This window comes from Girardinichthys multiradiatus, chromosome 15, assembly GCF_021462225.1.
Source record: "Girardinichthys multiradiatus isolate DD_20200921_A chromosome 15, DD_fGirMul_XY1, whole genome shotgun sequence".
Taxonomy (NCBI): Eukaryota; Metazoa; Chordata; class Actinopteri; order Cyprinodontiformes; family Goodeidae; genus Girardinichthys; species Girardinichthys multiradiatus.
The window spans coordinates 40249427-40266201 of record NC_061808.1 but is presented as its reverse complement, the minus strand read 5'-3'; the positions used below and the strand labels follow the sequence as shown (position 1 = coordinate 40266201).

The 16775-nt window shown below is 41.8% G+C and overlaps 1 long non-coding RNA gene across 1 annotated transcript; it reads left to right on the top strand.

Moving 5' to 3' along the window:
- Positions 1–6071: 6071 nt before the first annotated feature.
- On the top strand, positions 6072–6728 carry LOC124882507. The gene is made up of 3 exons (XR_007041916.1): positions 6072–6187; positions 6261–6596; positions 6675–6728. It is a non-coding gene; the product is annotated as an uncharacterized LOC124882507 (long non-coding RNA).
- The last annotated feature ends 10047 nt before the right edge of the window (positions 6729–16775 follow it).

The window sequence follows — 16775 nt, the reverse complement described above, 5'->3', positions numbered from 1 at the left end:
CAGCCTAAGCATCTGGGGATCGGTCCGCCGAGGTCTCCACTGGTCCCTCACGGTTCCACCTGCAGGTGGTGGGCCCACTGGGGGATGGCCTCGGGTCTCTCGTTCGAGCTTGGCCCGGCCGGGACCCGTGAGGAGCAACCCGGCCACCAGGCGCTCTCCAGCGAGTCCCGACCCCAGGCCTCCCTCCAGGGTGGGACCTCAGCTCCGCCGTACCAGGCGACTTCACGTGCTTCGATTTAGTAGTCCTCATGAAGGTGTCTTGAAGGTGTCTTGAACCGTTCTTTGTCTGTTTGCCATGGGAGGCCCTACCAGGGGCATTTAAGCCCCAGACAACATAGCCTCTAGGATCATTCGAGCACTCAAATCCCTCCACCACGTTAAGTGGCGGTTCAAGGAGGGGAGAAACTGCTTAGACAATCAATTAATGTGGATGCCATTAAACTGACCTCTGGTAATAAAGTAAAAAACCTCTGTGTTATCTTTGACTAGGACATGTTATTTAAATCCCATATTAAACAAGTTTCTAGGATTTCCTTCTTTCACCTCAGGAATATTGCCATATTTACAAATATCCTATCCAGGAGTGACACAGAAAAACTAGTACATGCATTTGTTATTTCAAGACTGGACTATTCTGGATGTCCGCAAAATGCAGTTAAAAGTCTTCATCTAATCCAAAATGCGGCGCTGCAAGAGTTCTGATGAAAATGAAAAAGAGAGATCATATTTCTCCTATTGTAGCTTCCCTTCATTGGCTCCCTGTTAAAACCAGAATAGAATTTAAAGTTCTCCTTCTCACATATAAAGCCCTTAATGATCTAGCTCCATCATACATCAAAGATCTGATTGGTCCATATGTTCCTAACAGAGCACTTCATTCTCAGACGAGGCAGACACCCTGTCTCCCTTTTGTTTTTTATTTATAAATTTTCTTTACTGCATAAGTGGCCTTCATTTTTAGTATTTTTCAATAGTAGGCAGACAGGAAACAGGGGTGGTGTCATTGTTTAACTAACAGTTTTGACCCACATGCAGAGGAACAGAGAAAAGTTTAACAAGTTTATTTTGAAGATGGTAAATGGATCTGGTACTGGAACAGGAGTCGTCACTCTATGCAGAAAATGGAGGTTGGTTGAATAGATGCAACGGTAACTGGAAAGTCTGTGGTTGAGTGATAGTTTGATGCTTACGGATGGTGGAGAGGAGTCCAGCTCGAGAAGGTGATTATTCAGAGCCTGGAGAGGGAGGTAGGTGCTGCTGCTTGGTCCAGGGTAAGCTCCAAGTGAGCAGCCAGAATAAGTGAGAGAGTTTTGGAAGTTGTTCAGAATCCAATCCACTAGATGGTTCACCTTGAGAGAGAGCGTAGGTGCTGGTGCCAGAGAGGTTGTTGGAGGGTGGGCAGGATTCGCAAGAGGCTGGTAAGGGTTGAGAACCCCGGGCAGTCAGCTGATTCTTGATCCGGAAGGTTTTCATGTTTCTTTCTACTTGGTAGGAACGTTCACAGGAACTGGAGCCAGGGCAAGGAATTAACCTAGGAAAGAGCACAACGAGAAGTCAGACACTACACTTTCAGGAGAAAGTCAGTAGCTTGACCGGTAAAGAGTTACTGCCCAGCCTCTTTAAGCACCTCCTGGTGAGCGGTTAACAGGTTGCACCTGTCGCCCTCTGGCACCAGCAGCTCTGGCGGCATCTAGAGGCTAAATGGAGTAAGCAGCAGGCAAAAGACACAAAGCAAAACCCCAGGCTCTGACAGGTGGAGAGAGAGGGGAAGACATGCAGCAAATGTCGCTAGGACCTGCACTCAAACCCGGGACCAGCGCACCGAGGACTAAAGCCTCAGTACATGGACGGCACACTTAAACCCCTACAGCAACAGCCCCGCACCCCTCTGTCTACTTAAGGCTAGGCTTAAAACTTTCCTGTTTTGATAAAGCTTATAGTTAGAGTGGCTTAGGATATCCTGGGCAATGTCTGTAGTCATGCTGCCATGGGCTTAGACTGCTGGGGGACATAATGACCACTTTCACTCTCTTTGCTACATTCTCACACTACTCTCCAATGTTGTGTTATTTGGAGTTATTTGAGCTTCATGTTTTCTTTCTGTTTTTTCTTTTCCTAGAAGCTGTACCTGGCTTGGTTCTTTGTTTAGCTGTGGCACCTTCCTGGATGGGGGCATCGGCCAAGCTGCTGCTGCCAACAACTGCTCACCTTCTACAGATAATACACATGGCTCCGTCTTTCCATGTTTAATCCAGTCTCTCCTAGACACAGTTACTGTCTGAGCTTCTACTGTGACTAACTGTATGAGCTCATCTGCTTAGCTGTCTATCTCTTCTAGATGAAGCCACTAAAACTACAACCATTAACACTTTACTTTTCCCATGGAAAGTACTTCTGGATCAGTGCTTCTTTGTTCTCTTTGTGTCTCTGCTCTGTTCTCTCAAACCCCCAGTCGGTCGTGGCAGATGGCCGCTCACACTGAGCCTGGTTCTGGTTCTGCTGGAGGTTTCTTCCTGTTAAAAGGAAGTTTTTCCTCTCCACTGTCGCTACATGCATGCTCAGTATGAGGGATTGCTGCAAAGTCAACACCAGTGACTGTCCACTGTCTCTACATGCTCATCCAGGAGGAGTGAATGCTGCAAGTCACTGACTGGATGCAATCTGCTGGGTTTCCTTAGACAGAAAAACTTTTTATCCAATTTGAATAAATAACTGAATCTGACTGAACTGTTCAATGGTTACGATTAATTGGAATGTATGAACCGGACTGTTGTGAAGTGCCTTGAGACGACATGTGTTGTGAATTGGCGCTATATAAATAAACTGAATATATACTGTATATACATATACACATATATATATTTATATATATACATAAACATACACACACACACAAACACACACACAACTGGTCGAAAGTGGTTTTCTTTATGATTGTGACTTTTTAAATTGTACACTGAAGGTATTAAAAACAGTGAATGAACACACATGCAATTATGTAGCAAACAAAAAAATAGTAAAATAACTTTAAATATATTATATTTTAGATTCCTTAAAGTAGCCGCCCTTTGCTGCAATGACTTAAATATTAACCTTTGGTCGCTTCTCAATAAACCTCTGGGAAGTTCTTTTAAGACTCTTTGAAAAACCATGTCAGGTTACTACCTCATGAATCTCATGGAGAAATGCTAAGGGTGCAAAGCAGTAATCAAAGAAGAATCTAAAATATAAAAAATGTTTACAGTTATTTAACAGTTTTTGTTTACTACATAATTCCTTGTGTGTTCATTCATAGCTTTGTTATCTTTTGGTGAGAATCTACAGTGTAGTCATGAAAATAAATAGACCCATTAAGTGAGAAATTGTATCTAAAACTTTTGACCAGTATAATTATTTAAATCTAGCTTCAAGTGCACACACCACATATTCTACTAAGTTAATATCTATTAAACACAGAGAGCCAGAATTATAGTCTGTTAAAAAACGTACACCCCAAAACCTAAAAACATACAAAGCATTTAAAATGCTACATTTTTCAGTAGTGTACTCTTTTATGGGGTCTGTATCTATCTGAAGTGTAAACATTGGCTTCAAGAAGCACAGCAAAGTTATTGTGTACACAATTTTGAACATTATTGCAGATGTAAACAACATGATTGACCACATAGTGCTGCCTTTCACTACTGGGAAGGACTAAATTCTAGTTAACACTGAGGTTCCAAATCTGATCTCCATTATTCAATGCAAAAGAAACTTACAATGAAAAATGTTTAGTGAGCCAGTGGGCTACAAAAGTGGTATAATTTTCACAAGCAAGAACCTGCAACCTAAGTAGAAATGAAAAGCCTGTAATTACACATTAGCATTTATGATACATTTTCCCACACAACTGGTGAAATATAAACCTTGTTAAGGTCTTTAGTCTGCAACATGGTATTACCTACACCAGCAGCCATAGTAAATATATCACTGGGGCCAGAGTGGGTGACATCAAATCACCAAAACTGTTATTCGTAGGTATATCAAATCTGAAGCCATTAAAAGTTGATGTTGCCATTTGGTGTAATTTAGGACAAGTCACATTTCAGACCGTGTGTTGGCACAATTTTCAGTCAAATATTTTGTAAATTGCCGACCAGTTTAAAACCCAAAGAAGCATAAGATAACAAAAAAACATACATACCACCTAATTGCATGTCAGGGGTATTACACTGTTTTCACATTTCAACTAGTGTGACCATACACTGCTTGGCCAAAAAAAAAGTCGCCACCAAAAAAAAATGTCACACACTCTAATATTTCATTGGACTGCCTTTAGCTTTGATTACATGTGAGAGTGACGTCTCGTGCTCCCTGAACCACTTTTTCACAATTCGAACCTGATGAATCCTGGCATTGTCATCTTGCAATATGCCCATTCCATCAGGGAAAAAACTCCATTAATGGAATAACCTGGTCATTCAGTATGTTCAGGTAGTCAGTTATTCTTTGAACAAAAACTGTTGCTGAACTCAGATCTGACCAACAGCAGCAAAGCCAGATCATGGCACTGCCCCCACAGGCTTGTACAGTAGGCACTATGCATGATGGGTGCATCACTGCCTCTCTTCTTACCCTGATGCACCCATTCAGGATAATTCAGGATTTTTTTCTGGCCACTTTTCTTCCTCGAAGACGATTGGTCCCCACTATCCCTCCAGTTTTTAATAATGCGTTGGACAGTTCTTAACCCAATTTTGGTAGTTTCAGCAATCTTCTTAGATGTTTTCTCTGCTTGATGCATGCCAATGATTTGACCCCTCTGAAACAGACTGACATCTTTTTCCACGACCAGAGGATGTGTCTTTCGAGATGGTTGTTTAAGAAATGAGAAGCAACTCATTGCACCAGTTGGGGTTAAATAACTTGTTGCCAGCTGAAACATAATCGCCCATGTAATAATTATCCAATGGGAGGCTCGTACCTATTTGCTTAGTTAAATCCAGGTGGAGACTTTTTGGCCAGGCAGTGTAATTAAAACATTGTCATGTAGATGTGTTAACAGAAACAGAAAACTTGTTTTCAATGGATTGTTTCAGGTGCACAAGGCCTGACAAATGAATATTTGTTCATCTCTAAAAATGTTTGTATTTGTATTTCAGTTTTGTGCAGTTTGTGAACCAGTGACACAAAGCAGAAACGTATGTTTGACACTCATCTGCCCTCTGTACTTGTGAAATTCATTAATCTCTTGTGAATATTGGCAAGAAACTTTATATCATGGCTAAACTGATTGGATGATGACTCCTCAAGGGGGGAAGTTATTAGAGGAAATAAAGTTTGATATATTGTGATGAAGAAGGAGGTTTACTGTTAGTAGAGATGGGGTAGATGGTGAGAAACCAGGGAAGGAGAGGAGTATATCCACTGGGACTCAGGTTGACAAGTTTTGGTGTGAGTGAGAAGGACTGCAAACCAGAAAAATGGGCTTCTTTCTTGAAGGAGAATGCAGGAGGTAAGCAAGAGAACATGAGAGAAAATAATGTAACAAAATACTGAGGCCTTATTACCATACTATGAGCAAGAACAATCTGGCATCTGCCTTAAGGAATTCATTCTTTTATATGCTCCTCCTAATTGGCCCGAACAAGGTTCAGCTGCAAGGACCACACCTGCCAGTCTCACCCTGTAATTAGAGAGGTAAACGCATGTATCCACACAAACAAACTTGGACAAAAGCTTTTAAGCTTTTAAGCTTTTAATCATAACATGACAGCCTTTATCACCTTTTAGCAAGTTTAATACTTCATCTTATTCCTTTTAGTTACATTTTCATGTATAAAAGATATCAGGTCCTTTGCATACTATGGCATGCCATATACAGGCCAAAAGCATTTCATTTGCAAAGCAATTATTCCTGCCTTAAAAGGATTTTACTTTATTCTGGTAGAAAAGAAACTGTGGCTGCCATATTAAGACTCAAAGGGTATTTCTGCCTCAGTTATTTTGTTCCCAATGGATTACATTTTGATGAAATGTGTCAGGATTGTGTTGTCTTGTTGTTGTTGTTGTTGCACTGTGCTTGGCCTCTAGGTGGCTCTGGGTTCATGAGGAGTGGTGGCAAGTGTCCCATATTCCCTAATCATCCCTGGAGGGTACTTAAGATGGAGGCTGCCAGCAGTTCAGCGCCAGAGTGTTGCCCATAGTGGTATTGACTCAAGCCACAGTTTGCCTAAGCTTGTCTTTTTCCTTTTGGGTAATTTTGTATTTGCTCTTTGCAGACTGGATTCCTATGCCTGACCTTGTCTTTGAAGAATCCTCATCAACTTGAATGTTTTTGTCACTGGAGAACGATTTCCTAGCCACGTGGATTATACCTGGATTGCCAACACTTTGCTTCCTAAGTTATTGGCTGGCGGCTATTCCGACGGTGCCTTTCCTGGAACAACTACGGACCTCCACAACCGAACCCTGTCCACCCTTCCACACAATAACATCATCAGCCGAACCTCAGCATACCTCAAAGTGAGTCCAAGTACCTACCAGCTCCATTCATCTCAGTGTGCAGTTCCATTGTTGTCTCACCCCCCTCCTGGCAGATCAAACTCCACTCCCTAGTAAGACAGATTTTGTTATTTTGTTACATTCACCATCTTGGACTTTATATATTCTTACCGTGTCTACTTACCTTGCAGTTGTCTTCCGGTTCCAGCTCCACTTCCCTTCACCTGCTCACTGTAAAATAAAACCTCTTGTAAAACTTCATCTGTCTCCTGATTGCTTTCTGCATGTGGGTCAAAACAATCCATAAAACTATGATAAAATGAATCAGGTTTTTTGCAACCTGTGTACTTTGAAGTGGGCAAAAATACAGTTTTGCCAGAAAGTGAGAACAGTGCCTTCATGTTAATAATGAATGGTGTTTCTGCTATGACTAATCTTTTTAAATCAGTGGAACAGTTAATGAAGAAATCATCATAGTCAATAAAACTTTTATTACATGTTTGCCCCCCCCCCACCCCTCCTCATTAGGTACAGAGTGCCGAGTGACACCAATTCAACTCCAGTGTATAAGAATATCATTGGCAATTTTCATCATTGCTCTTTTGATGTTAAAATGAAACTGACTGAAACAGATTATTATGATGTAAATGTTGAAAACGACTTTCTTTCAAGAAATTTTGCATTTTTGAAATGTTAGGCTGCTGGAGGGCACATTATTACCTCTTCCCTCTGCTGGACTTCTCTCATTCTTCATATATGCAACTATTGCTTCTTTCAACTTTCCCAAAAAATATATACTTATTTTTTAAAGTTAATTTTAGGCACTAGTGGCCTTTATTATTGTTTCAAAATAGTTTTGTTGAATGTAGGTAGACAGGAAATGGTTTGGAAAAAGCGAGGTAAGGGAGCGCAGAAAGCATCAACAGGCTGGAATTTGATCCTGCGACAGCCTCTATGGAGGACTGAGGCCTCCATACATGGGTTGCACACTTAACCCTCTATGCCACCAGCACCATGCCCTAGATGTATGCTTCCGTTTATGTCTGTCCTTTGAACCCACAGCTGATTGAGACAGATTGCTGCATATCTTTTCAAATTGAGTCCCCCTCCCCATTTGACTGTCTATCACTACAAGTATGCTTTTTTGTATTGAGATAAGATGAATAAAGGAAATGCATTTTTGTAAGCATAGGTTTAAATCTAACACTTTCTAAGTTGATGTGATCTAAAGTGAAGTAAACAAAGTTGTGTGCCTGTGTTTGCTATGCGGCAAAAACACAATCAGCAGCCAAAAACACAGCCATAATTGAGGTAATGTCTTTGTTTCTGCTTCATAATGACAGCACTGCCTGGGCACTCAAAAGAATTTCAGAAGGTCTGTAGGTCTGTGAGGCACATGATAACTACAAAACGAAAAAAACATCCTCACCCCAAGAGACGGAATTTTCTTTATTTGTTTGCCTTCTCAACATACACGTTTTCCTTACTGCATGTTTTACCAGAATTATTGTACCACATATTTTTATGTTTATTCACACCACTATTACTTTTGCCAGTAGCAGTTCTTGTATTGTGGAAAGAGCTTCTCTAACCATAATATGTAATCTGTTTTTAACCAAAAAACAGACCATTACAGCAGCAGCAGTAGTACTAAAAAAACAGGTGACCTGAAATGGTGTCATTTCTAGGATGTTCAAATATTGGGCTTAACAACTTCTAGTTACCCTTCAATTTAAGGTTTCATTATCTTTGTAAGTTGGCTTGTAATAGGAATAGAATTTGTCATAAAATATACAAGATTCCTCAATCCAGTCGTTTTTGGAAACTGGCCTTTTCATTATGAATTGAGATAAAATCAGTACAGTCTTCCTCTTCAATGTAATCAGCTTTAACATCAGCAGTGGGAGTCCAACTATAAGAAAAAGTTAAATTTTAAAGTTGCTTTAATGTGCTAAATTGCATCATGCTTTTCATATCTTGTTAATTCTGTAACTCGTTGCAGAGTTTTTGCTTCTTTGTTTATAGAGCGTTGGTTTGACCTGCTAAAAATATTAAACTTTGGAATTTTCTAACATTTTATTTGCGTCATATGTCGAATTCGTGATCTTCGTGTCTTGTTGCCTAATTGCCCATTATGGTCATGGTAATCAAGATGCCCTGTTAGTAATCTGAAAAACAAGGATTTTGAAATGCTGCTGAGTGCTTAAAGTCTCACATAGGTGCTCCGTTGATGCGTCAGGATCATGGTTTCTGTAGCTCACATCAGCGACACAGCCAGGAATTTTTGGTCCCCATGACGAAAAAAAAAAATCAAATTGGCTGAGTGGACACCGGGTTCAGGCTAGGGGATCTTGACTGGACAGTGTGATTGGGATGTGGCTTCGCCTTGGTGGAGGGCCTGCGGCAGGGTATGTCTTGCAGGAGTGTGTGTGGCCGGCATGGTGGGACGAATTGGCGGGGTGCCTGGTCTTTGGTGTGCTGTGATGGCCTTCCTCCAATGTTTCCTTCTGGCTTTGGCCCCCAGCCTGGCGGCGGGCTGCGGTGGTAGTCAGGTGATTGGGGTGGTGGAGCGTGTCATGAACCAGCACTGGGGCAGCTGGCGGGTTGTGCTTGGTCTGGGGTGGTTGGTTGGCCTGGCCTGGTTACCTGGCGGTTGTGTCCAGGTGGGGTCGATGCAGCGGGCTAGAGGGTGGTGTGGAGGGATTGTATACTCTGTGGATGTGTGGTCACCAGCATTTGGATTGGCTGAGTGGTGGAGCTAAGCTGATTGGCGTTTCTCCCTGGACTGTTGTGGCAGTGGATGTGTTGTGTTTGTGTGGATCCAGGAGCATGGTTGGGGCCATCGGCCCTGGGTGCGTGCCGCAGGCTGGGGATCTCTTGCCAGATGACTTTGTCCCATCTTGGTCAGGGGTCGGGAGCTCATTTATGAGAACGGTGCTTGGTGGTGTCTACTCTGTTGCACTTGTGGGATAGGGCTGAGGTGGTGTGGAGCAGGGCCCTTGTCTCGCCATCGCAGCGCTGTGTGGTGGGGGGCAGAATGCGATGGGGGTGCTTGGAGCAGGGCCATGTATGGAGCTGGTGCTGTGTCAATGTGTCTTCATCGGCTTTTCGCGGGTAGTGTTCATCTACAGGGCTGTGCCCCTGTGTGGAGGGGATCCATTGCGTTTGTGTTCGGGGACATGTATGCTTTGGTGTGTGCCAGCTCACTCCCGGTGGCTGCTTGCCAGGACCTGAGCCCTCTGGCTCTATCGGGCCACTGCTTTGGGGTGACCTTGGGTCTCGGATCTCTGGATCCATGGCTGTATCTGCCGCGGCGTAGACGGCTGCCGACAGGGCCTGTGGGCTTGTTGCTGCAGCTCCCTGGTGCTTCTGCACTGTGGCTGCTGGGTGGTTTCCCTGGGCCTCTCCTTTGTTCTTCTGGGGTTCCCATGCTCTGGGGGGCTTTGGATGTCTGTGGCTCCAATCTCCTCTGTGTCTGTCTCGGATACTGGAGGGCAGGTCTGTGGCTTCTCGCTATTGCATATTTTCATGGAGAAATCTTACATACACAAGCTCGCTCACACTCACCCCCACAGGTGTTTGGATTCAGGTGTTAACACTTACACAGATGTTCTATACTACGCCGCTGTTACCACCAAATACATCTTGCATTCATTAGTACCATACACTTTTCGGAAAAACTGCTGTTGTTATATCTGTTTCTCTAGGAAGCATAGAAGCAGTCTTCTAGTATCTTGTATTCTCTTTATCCTTCTTTTTCTCGTCTATTCTTCTCTCCTTCTCTCCCTTTTTCCTTTGTGACTGACATCTCTCGCTTTCTTGCATTTTTTCTTCCTTTTGCTTTCCATCTCTGTGTCCATTGTAATTGAAATGATCCCAAAGCAATTTCCAATGAAGTTTTTTTTTTTTAAATATATACTTCAAGTGGAGCATTATACCGTTAGCACGATGAGCATGAAACAACAGTGGACAGCCTCTTCCACTGTGTCAGTGACTATGCAGCAATCCCTCGTTCTGAGCATACACAGAAGCACTGACACAGGTGTACTTTCTATTAAATAAAAGTAAACCATTTAAGGCAGTAATAGCTTCTTCAGTGGCTTCATCTAGTAGACAAAAACAGCTAAGCAGATAAGCTCTGAGCCAGCCTAGCGTATGAAAGAGAGCACATACAGTTATTTGCAGCAAAAGCCTTGGGCAATTGCGGTGTCTAGGAGAGAGACAGGGTTAAACACTGAAAGACATGGCAAAGTGTATCATTTGTTGAAGGAGAACATGCAATGTTGAAGAGTAGTATGAGAATGTAGCAGATTGAGGCAAAGTGGTCATTAAATCCTCCATCAGCCTAAACATATAGCAACACTACAGAGGTAGCTTAGGATAATTTAAGTCACTCTAACTATAAGCTTTCTCAAAAAGGAAAGTTTTAAGCCTAGCCTTAAAAGTAGACAGGGCCTCACGGACTAAAACTGGGAGCTGGTTCCACAGGAGAGGAGCCTGATAACTAAAGGATCTGCCTCCCATTCTACTTCTAGAGACTCTAGTAACTACCAGTAAACCTGCAGTCTGAGAACGAAGTGCTCTGTTAGGAATATATGGAACAATCAGATCTCTGATGTATGATGGAGCTAGATCATTAAGGGCTTTATATGTGAGGAGGAGAATTTTAAATTCTATTCTGGATTTAACAGGGAGCCAATGAAAGGAAGCTAAAGTAGGAGAAATATGATCTCTCTTTTTAATTTTCATCAGAACTCTTGCTGCAGCATTTTGAATCAGCTGAAGGCTTTTAACTGCATTTTGTGGACATCCTGATAGTAAAGAATTACAGTAGTCCAGCCTTGAAGGAACAAATGCATGGACTAGTTTTTCAGCGTCACTCCTGGCCAGGATATTTCTAATTTTGGCAATGTTCCGGAGGTGAAGGAATTAAATCCTAGAAAGCTGTTTAATATGGGATTTAAATTACATGTCCTGGTCAAAAATAACACCAAGGTTTTTTACTTTATTATCGGCAGTCTATTTAATGCCATCCAAGTTAAGTGATTGACTAAGCAGTTTTTTTTTTTTTAAAGACTCCAGTCCAAAGACGACAACTTCTGTCTTGTCTGAATTTAGAAGCAGAAAATTTAAAGTCATCCAAGTTCTTATGTATTCAAGACATGCTTGTAGTCTATCTAACTGGTTGGGCTCATCAGGATTTATAGATAAGTAAAGCTGAGTATCATCAGTGTAAAAGTGAATATTTATCCCATGCTGCCTAATAATTTGACCAATTGGAAGCATATATATAGTAAAGAGAATTGGCCCAAGTACTGGACCCTGTGGTACTCCACAATTAACCCTGGAGTTTAAAGATGATTTATCATTTACATGAACAAACTGGAATCTGTCAGACAGATAAGATTTAAACCAGCCTAGCGCTGTTCCCCTGATCCCTACAGCATATTCCAGCCTTTCTAAGAGAATGCACACACATTTGATTAGCAACTTTAGCAATTTTCTCAAGAATTTTAGATAAGAATAGAAGATTGGATATAGGTCTGTAATTTTTCCAAGTCATCTCGATCAAGCGAACGTTTCTTAAGTAAAGGTTTAATTACAGCTACCTTAAAGGCTTGTGGTACATATCCATTTACTAAAGATAGATTAATCATATCTAAAATGGGGCTGGTTTATTTTTAATAGAATCAATTTTCTTTAAGAAGAATCCCATAAAGTCATGACTGCTGAGAGCTAAGGGAATGGATGGCTCAACAGAGCTATGACTCTGTGTAAGTTTAGCAACTGTACTAAAGAGTAACCTAGGATTATTCTTGTTCTCTTCTATTAATGATGAGAAATAAGCTGTCCTAGCTTGGCGAAGTGTCTTTTTATACAACAGTAGGCTATTTTTCCAGATTGAGTAGGAATCCTCTAGGTGTGTAGAACGCCATTTTCTCTCCAATTTTCTAACATTGTGCTTTAAAGTATGCAGCTCTGAATTAAACCAGGGAGCTAGCCTCCTATGAATAATTACCTTCTATTTCAAGGGGGCTGCATTGTCTAATGCACCACACAATGATGAAGTAACACTATGAACAAGAGAATCAATTTGTGAAGGGGAAGAAACAAAATTATTGCCTTCCACTGTGTTTTCCTGTGATAATGAGGAAATTAAAAGTGGAACAGATTCTTTAAAGGTTGTTACAGCATTGTCGGATAATGATCTACTATAATGAAATTTTCTTTCAGGTGTGGAGTAGTCGGTTAAGTTAAACTCAAAGGTTATTAAAAAATGGTCAGACAGGACAGGGTTATGAGAAAATATTGTTATTTCTTTACACTCAATGCCATGTCAGCACAGGGTCCAGAGAATGAAGACAAAGGTGGGTAGGTTTGTTAATGTTTTGAGCAAAGCCAATTGAGTCTAAGATAGCATTAAAGGCTATATTTATTTATTATTTTTTAGTATTTCGAGGTATGTGAAATTTTCAATAATTAGTAGGAGTTGACTCATTTATAGAAACATAATCCTCTTGCTGCAGCCAGGTTTCTGTGAGGCACAATAAATCAATCTGATTGTCACAAATCAGGTCACTAACTAGCAAAGTCTTTGAAGAGAGAGATCTTATGTTCAGTAAGCCACATTTAATTGTTTTATTTTTCTTTTGAGTCTGAGTTGTGTTTATTTTTATGAGATTTTCCTGATTTCCTCCTTTTAGATCTATTCAATTTTGGCCGTGGGCGAGACACTGTCTTAATAGGGTAATGGGTGGGTAGCAGTACAGAAGCTGCAGAGAGGAGTGTTAAACTACGACCCTGCTTCCTGGTCTGAACCCTGGGTTGTCAGAGTTTTGGAGAACAAATAAATTCGGCCAGATTCCTAGAAAAAAGAGCTGCTCCATCCAAAGTGGGGTGGATGCCGTCTCTCCGGATCAGATCAGGTTTTTCCCAAAATGTTCGCCAATTATCAGTGTAGCCCACATCGTTTTCTGGACATCACCTCGACAGCCTGCGGTTGAATGACAGCATGCGGCTAAATGACAACACTGATCAGATAGGGGAGGGAACCAGAGAAAATTACAGATGGTTGCTACTCCTCCTCCTCGCCCAGTATTTCGAGGTATGTGAAAATGTAAATAATTAGAAGAAGTTGACTCATTTATAGTGACATAATCCTCTTGCTGCAGCCAGATAGCAAAATAAATCAATCTGATTGTCACTTTGAAGTCTTTGAAGAGAGAGATCTTACGTTCAATAAGCCATATTTAATTGTCTTAATTTTCTTTTCTTTCACATGTAGGAAAAACATATTGTTAATATGGTCTGCAAAATCAGTTTTTATATTAAAAGGAAACAAAATCGTTATCTCTGAAAAATGCTAATTGTGTTTTTGATTTTCTGGAACTTTACTCTGTTTAAATTGTTTTATGTTTGTGTTGGGACACAGCCATGGTTACAAAATGAAAGGCCAGTACGAACGTTTCTGGAACTTTCAAAATAAATCACATTAACCTACTTCCAGCACAGCCAGAAACAGGGAATAACAGCAGACTTCCAGTGATGTCACTGTTCGAATAAAAACCCCACTTTTGCAACAAACTGACCTCTTCCACGCAGGTCCCCAGTGGAACTGGACAGAGGGACACAGCGCGCTAATGTCTCTTTGCTGGCAAACAGACATAACTCTTCAAACTGGATCCAAGAGTGTCATACAATCACGCGATCATATGGACTAAGTTAAGTTCGAATGAATTGCTGTTTGGGTATCTGGTGTTCATTCATGAACGGGGGTAATTAAGGTGCAAGCGTTGCTTGACTTTTCTCGCTTAGGTCTACAGAAGCAAACTGTGTTATAGAGAGTTCCCAGCAGAGACCCAGTCTCTACAACGCCGAGTGGAACAGTTTTCCTGGTCTGAAGGAAGGACAACAGGACCGAATCACCGTGGTTACAGGTGTAACGTGCAGTTTGGCCGGCCGATAGAGCGAGCCGCCCCACCCACAGCTCTGGAGGTTAGCTGCAGTTAACCCTTTGCTCACTGTGGATGCTTTCCTCAAACTTCATCGCCCGGACAACTTTTCCTCAGCACGGTTCACTTGAGAGGTTGTGTTTGGGCAGAGAGAAGTAATTTAGAATGAAATAATCTAAATATTTTTTCGTTTTATGACGTTTGGTTTTATTTGTGTTGAAACTCAGCTATCTTAGTGCTAGCAGATTATCTGTTGGGCACATGTGCTCAGTTTGTGTTCTGTGTTTATGTTTTTTTCTAAAGTTAAGACAAACTTTATTTAAAGGGTGATTTTAAACACAGAAGATCGGCCATAACGTGCCGTCCATGCTTATGCATTTTAACCCCTTTTATTTGTGGTATTTTAAAGGTATGTGTTTGATTCTACCTTAACAGAAGTGTTTGAAGTCAGATGGTCTCCAGTGGTTTCCTGTCAAATTCCATTGCAGTGAACAACCACCAAGATGACCGAGTGCCGGACTCGGCGTGCACAAGTGGTCCAGTCGGCGTGCACAAGTTGGTCCAGTTGGTGCCAATCAGGCCAGAAGGAGCACCCTTCTGGCCTGATTGGCACCCCTCTCCCTTCTGACTCTGTGTCGACCCCTAGGGGCCAGGAGAGACGCACATGGCTCTCAGCTGACTCAATCCAACTTGACCCACCACCACGTGCACGAGTCCATTCATTAGAAAGCTCTCATTTAAAACATGAGAAAACTTGTTTCATTTCCCAGAAGTTTTATCATGATCTTCTACCATTTCATGAACCTAACCAGCATGACTTCTCAGATGGACGTGGTCCATCTTGGGAGCATGGTGTCCGTTTCAAACAGCTTGAATCCCTCGCTAAAGACATAGAAGTTTTTGATGCAGGTAGCCAGGAGTCAAATATTGATGCTCACCTGCTTGAGGTTGAACATTGTCTTCTTGACTTGCGTTTTCCTTCTGATCATGAGAAGCTGAGGCTTATTTGGAAAACAACAGCTAAGAGTGTTCATGTGTTCATAAAAACACTTCCTCCAGAAATTAGTGACAGCTATCCAGCTCTCTGCCAGGCTCTTAGAGAGGAGTACTATGTTTACAGAGATGAAGCCGCTGCCACTATTAATGCTTTGACAGTTTTGCAAAAACAGGAGGAACCTCCCAGAGAATATTTCCACCGTTTAAAGACAGCTTATTTTCAGGGATGTTATGCTCCAGGTCTTGAAGAAGACCACACTTTTAAGTCGTTGTTTCTTCACAACCTCCACGTTAGCGTGCAGTATGAAGTGACCATGCATTGCATGACAGAGAATCTCTCCATGCAGGAGACTCGTAGATATGCTCAGCTTGTGTGGGAAACACGTGTCCGTTCAGACAGAGCAGGAAAAGGCAAAGTTAGAGTGTTAAACATTCAAACTGAGAACACGCCTAAGAAGAAGCACAAAGTAACTTCCCAAGTGATGCAACAGAACCAGGGGGGTGATAACTGGCGCCAGCCAAAAGACAAACCACCAGTTAAAAGACAAACACCTTTTCACAGTGCAACATCGAACTGTAAGGTTGGTGGTAAAGAGTGGAGCCACTCCAAAGATGTCATCACAAAGGAGGAGTTTGGTAACGGCGTTCCTAAAAGACATGGCAAGCCGTTGCAGTCCAGAATCAACCCTGTAAAATCTATCAAACAAGGTATGAAGATGGTAAATAATTTCCAACACCCTATATTCTGTTTTCATCTTTTTCTGTCTTTTGGTTTTGAACTTCAGAAATTAAGGTTTAAAAGCAGTATTATCATAGTGTGAAAATTATTACATGACTTTTGTTTTTGTTTTGTTTTTTCTCTTTAAAACATTTAGTAGTGTTAGTCTCTGCCCAAGCCTGAGACTCTTTTCACATGGCTGAAGACGGATGTTTAGCCCCAAAGACTGTGGACTTCATCCCATTCTTCAGAACTAAAAGGGGGGATGTTGGGACCCACAGCCATGGATTTCAACATTAAACTCCGGTACAAACTCTTCTGGAACTTTTCAAAATAAAGTGCATTAACCTTCTTCCGGCACAGCCAGGAAACGGGATAACTGCAGACTTCCTGTCACGCCACTACCCAAATAAAAGCACAGCTGTTGCTACTCTTCCACACGGCCTCTAGTGGGACCGGTCAGGAGAGGCCCAGCGCGCTAATGTCTCTTTGCTGGCAAACAGACATAAACTCTTCAAACTGGATCCAAGAGTGTCATAAGATCACACGTTCATATGCACAAGTTAAGTATGAGTGAAGCACTGTTTGTGTACCTGGTGATTTCATTCATAAAGAGGGGAAATGAA